The sequence below is a fragment of the Pseudochaenichthys georgianus genome, chromosome 13 (assembly GCF_902827115.2).
Source record: "Pseudochaenichthys georgianus chromosome 13, fPseGeo1.2, whole genome shotgun sequence".
NCBI lineage: Eukaryota > Metazoa > Chordata > Actinopteri > Perciformes > Channichthyidae > Pseudochaenichthys > Pseudochaenichthys georgianus.
The window spans coordinates 8,157,532-8,163,471 of NC_047515.1; positions in this window are offsets into that span (position 1 = coordinate 8,157,532).

Sequence of the window (5,940 nt, forward strand, 5' to 3'; positions counted from 1 at the left end):
AAATCGTATGTATTACAGTGCTAAACGTAAAGTTGTATCCAAGAATTCCTTTTTACAAATCATTATTTGGTATTTTGTTTAAAATAAATATAATTAACTGTAGCTTCAAATGGCCTCAGTAATACATTGCATTATTTAAAGACAACAGTTGAAACAGCCAAAATATGAAGTTATTCTTAAATTGTCAGTAAAAAAATTCTGAAAAACGATTTCAAATTCCTTATTTAATATAAATTGACTCAGAATAGCTGGCGCACAACAGCAAGTCTGCACTTCAGCCTAATTTGGTGTCTTCACACACTTCATTCCCATTCGCAGTGTCCCCCCCCCCCCCCTGTTGTCTAAATGAGACTGGGCCTGCCTAGTAAAAGAGTTTTCTTTTACTAATGTCAATTTATGGCCTAGCAAGAGCTCCCTCTAATCTTTTCCTACTCATTACACACAATTTCCAGGGCGTTCAGCCAGGGTGCTGATTGGTTCCTTGCAGTGTGTGCAGCGAGGGGTGCAGTGATTGTTTATTATTTATTTGTTTATTTATTTACACTGGTGCCCCTTCGCTCCCCCTGCACCCTTCTCTTTGCCTGTTTCTTCACCACCCACATTTCACTTCCATACTCCCTAGTCTGCATTTTCTATGAATAATCAAATTGGCTCCAAAGCATGTGGCTCTGCTTCCCTGCATCTGTTTTTCCAGGAAAGTCTGACCGCTTTCTGAAGGACAAGTCTCATACAAATGGTAACACTTTGTATTCAGCCCCTATTTAGCATGAACAATATTTGTATTAACATTCAACCCATGTTTTAAAACATACTATCATTTAGCTTTAAACATAAATAATCACATTTGTATACGTTTTTTAAATATACACCTGCCCCAATGCATCATTTCTTTATTACCTTTTTTTCTCATAAGTTTGCATTAGTTAGGAGTTAAACCTAATACAAATAAGAACCTAATTTTCATAATTATTTCATTTATGAACTATGTTGAGTCACTGTACAAGAATAATACTTGTTAAAATAAATTAAATAAATAGAGATATTTAATGTTTGAATGATCTAACAAACTTTTAGCAAAAGTTTTGGCAAATCTATTTCATGGCAAATAAATAAGGGGCAGGCAACAGCGTTGACACCCTAAATATCACTGGCAGTCTTTTCCCCTCAAAGAAAAGGCACCCTGCTCCTCCAGTTGGGTACTTTGAGGGTGAACATGTTCCTAAAGTGACATTGTTCAAACAGGAAAAATTGTCAGTTTGATTTGGCTTTTTAGTCAGTCAGTTATGAAAAACATGACCAATACTGAGAATAAACTACTGTATGGATTTATATAAGGGCTGTTAACGTTAGTGCATTAATGCGTTAACACTCTCCAATAATCTGAAAACATTAACACATAAAACCCCAACTTCTTCCAATAATACCAGCACGGATGTTTATCATGAATTGCATGGCAGTGAAAAGGCAAAGAAAGCGGACAAACTAGTACAAGCTTGCACTGACTGGAGACCACTGGACATCAGCAGCACCATCTCTAACCTCTGTGTACAACACACTCTCACTCCATAATCGTCCAGGGGCGACGTTTGGTCAGTGTCCGTGGTGTGCAGTTGTGACGCTCCTAGGCTCCTTCAGCGTCATAAAGGGACGCAAATAGCTTTCAACTGATTGCAATGTATTCCCATCTGCGGCGGGATTTGACGCGCATGGAAGCACGGCATTCGTTTGTGTCGGCTGCCCTTCAAGGCAATGTGAGCGTCCATTCTCATTGGATAACGGAGAATTGTACACCCGGAAGTAAGTATTCCCCTTACTGTCGATTGATTTTACAGTGATATCTGCACTACTCATCGACTAAAAAACACCAGATTATCCTTGTTAATTACACAACATTGATTGGTTTAAATTGTGTGCAATGCGTTTTGTTATTTTTGCCCTTCGATTCGGAGAAAATAAATATTTTTTCGGAGTACAGGATGGCAGAAGAGCATGGTGTAGTCTTTAAACCAGTCCTAAACCACTACCCAGAATCCACAGCTATGGTTTAGGACTACACCATGTGCTCTGTTTGACAAACCCCGTTTTTTTTCACCATTCATTCCAATGGCTGGCATCTATGTCACGTGATCTTCAAATTTCTCCCTGCAGAAAAAAAAAAACATGGCCGAACTTCGTTTTATTCTCGGTGGAAAATGCCTATTTTCAAGATAGTTTGGCCATTAAAATGCATTTTGATGTCATTTGATGCGAGAAATATGAGTTGTTATTTCAGATGATGTGTGCAGTGGATGTACATGATCTTTAGTTTGCTAGTTATTACGATATTACTTCAGGAAATTGTGTCCATAGAACGTTTTCATTGTTTACCAAGGTGGTTGCTAGGGACGCTGCTATCGATATTATTTCTGTTATGTGTGTAACTGTTTAATGGTGTTATCTTTATTGCTACCCCCTGCCCCGTCAATGTATAATGTTGGTCCACAGCGCAAACATATTAGTTTAACAAAATCTGCATCTAAAGATAGCCTACGTTATTTTCCTGTGCAATTCCAGTCTAACATCTCACAGCACATCGTCATTAACAAATACCGGAAACAGACCGAAAACATTTAAAAAAAATAAAATAATAGTTTATTCCGAGTGTGCTTGCTTTTCTCTTTGAAAATCATCACATAACAGCATTGTAATACACGGTTCGGCTGCATTACATATTACATATCTGCCGTAGTTCTGTATTTATAGAGCCCTGATGAGAAGACTTCTAGACAAACATGAGGAACTGAAAACGTGACGTGGATCATAAATATATCAGCCATTAAACAACATCTTACATTTCTTTTCACACAATACGTTCCTTGCAGTATCAACACTAATTCGGCTGACTTTTATATTTGATCCAATTGGTAGATAGGCTGTATTTACACCATAAAGGTGCACAGCTGATATAAAGGGACACCTGGTGGTTAAAGCATGTTATTGAATTTCATTATTTTTATTATTAGATATTAATAGGATCTCTATAAAGTATATTCATCACTCGTTATTCTCTACTAATAGTTAATTAAAGACTGTATATAATGACTATTTTGCACATCCCTTTCAAGATTTCAAGATTTTCTAAGGTTTATTGACATATCATATAGGCCTACACAACTATGGTGTAGTTCTGCATTGAATGAAAAACTTGGGTCGCAGGTTCCTCATAGTGCATTACAAGACATCTATCATATTTGTGCATACCTCCAGCAATGTTAACTATGTTGAAGCACTTATTTAACTGATATATACATAATGTATACTCTTATAAGATGTATGTAGATATTTCATCTCCGGCCTTGTCAGGTATTGAACAATCAATAAATAAAGAACACAGAATAGTTCAATATAAAACACAGAATTTGTGTGATTATACTAAATGATTTACAAATAAACACCACTGCATTACAACTGTTACACATGCTGATGTAACGCAAATGTTCCAACTTGGGATCAATAAAGTATATCTTATCTTAAGCTGATCGATGGCTACTGCCATATTTGCTAAATTTGCCTCTGAACCTTGACAAGTGCATGTTTCAGGCTTATCAATTGATGTGATGTAATGTAATGTTATCAATGAACAACAGGGGTCACAAACATAAGACCAGCTGTTAAATAAAGCTCTTCTGACCTTAGCTGGCATGTGTGTATATATATTAATGCTGCACAAGCAATTTTCACCCATTTATTAATTATATGTTTTAAATGTGAGTGTTTCTTGTCCCCTAAACCTCCAGTGATGTACACAGTTTAATACTGGCAACTTCTTATATGGGAAATACGAAAACGTCTTTTAAAACTACAACTCCCAGTAGAGAGATAGAACATGTTGCGAAACAGAATAGCAGCATGTGTAGTTCTGGGGACGGGGTGGGGAGGGGGGACGCGGTGGACCCGTTCAAATCCAGTTTTGGACAGTCTGCCGTGGTTCCATCCCATTTCAAGTGCTGTTCGAGAATCGGTTTAACCCTCAGAGCACACTCTCCAATCACAGAGCTTGAGGACTATCACGGGGTTTGTCAAAAAGAGCACATGGTGTAGTCCTAAACGATAGCTGGGGATTCTGGGTAGTGTGTAGTGTCTTCTGCCATCCTTTACTCCGAAAAAATATTTGTTTCTCCGAATCGAAGGGGAAAAATACAAAAGCATTGCACACAATTTAAACCAATCAATGTTGTGTAATTAACAAGGATAATCTGGTGTTTTTTAGTCGATGAGTAGTGCAGATATCACTGTAAAATCAATCGACAGTAAGAGGAATACTTTCATCCGGTGTACAATTCTCCGTTATCCAATGAGAATGGACGCTCACATTGCCTTTAAGGGCAGCCGACACAAACGAATGTCGTGCTTCCATGAGTGTCAAATCCCGCCGCAGATGGGAATACATTGCAATCAGTTGAAAGCTATTTGCGTCCCTTTATGACGCTGAAGGAGCCTAGGAGCGTCACAATTGCACGCCACGGACACTGACCAAACGTCGCTCTTGGACGATTATGGAGTGAGAGTGTGTTGCTGTGTAACGGCACACCTAATGCATGACAAATGTGTCGGCACTTTTTTGCCTTTGCTTTAGGTGTGGTGAAAACAGACGGCCTTTTTCTGAAGCATGCACCAGTTTCCTGAAGCATGCACAGGAGTGAGGGATAGCAGACAGGGTCCACTGTTTACTGGAACAAATATTGCTGCAATATGATGGTGACAGAGGGAACACTACCATACAAGCAATATGCCCTGTGTAGCGCATATTATACAGAGGGGATCACACAGCTCTGTGACAGCTGTCTGTTTGCCGGAGTTCATTAAAATGGTGTTAAGATAAAGTCAAAACCATCTAATTCCTCTAATAAGTTTGTCATGAATGTCCTTATGACAACACTACATGCTGATTAATTGTACTGTAAGCCCCGCCCCAAAAAAGACAATTATATATATACTGTATTATTGTTATTGTCTGTTTTATATAATTTATCACCTGATTATTGTCGGACGGATTCATACCTACTGAGATTAAAAGATGTGTCAATATCAAGTGAATTAAAGTATTTGAGGTCTTAAGAAAATATCTTACCTTAATATCCACCTGCAGATATCCCATAAGGACGAAACTGAGTAGGAACCACTGAACAGAGTCAAACACACACACACCTCTACATCAGTCCCAATACCCAGAACACGGATGCCCAGCGGTCCATGACTATCATTGAACAGGACAAACAAAATTAATTAAAGTGCCATCATAAGTGACACCTTGCTGTCACCTAGTGCAGAGAGCTAGAAAAGAATGTGGACTGTCGTGTGGACTGCCTGGCAGCAAATTGCCTCATCAAATATGCATGTATGTAATCATGCTCGCAGCACAGAAACACTGTACATTATTCATTCTTATTCTGAATTAAAAAGTTATCTGGCTGTGTACACTGATAGATAATGAGGCGAGGAGTTTTCTGATTTTCACTTAAACTGCCTACCATTCATTTATCGGAGATGGTGATAGTGAGAGTATCGATTAAAATTAAAATCTGATACTGGAGATTTACAGATCAGATTACAGAGAGCACACACACATGGCTAGACTCCTCTAATGGGAAGGCTTCATGATGCTCCCATAGTACCAAATAATAATCCCTTAATCCACTGTTCATTACCCTCAACATAGCCTTTGTCTGTCCCCCACTGGTCCATGTAAGACATTCTATATCATATCTCCATTTCCAATCACATTGTACAACTACCCAGCAGCAAGTCATCATCGTCTCCCAGTGCCCACACGCTCTCTAAATGGACAGGAGAAAAAAGGGATGGACAGAAGGGGAAGAGGAAGGGACAGTGGCAGTGGAGGCAAAATGACAATCTGACTTTATATTGGCGCCAAGATTACAAACTGCTGAAGGCTGAGGT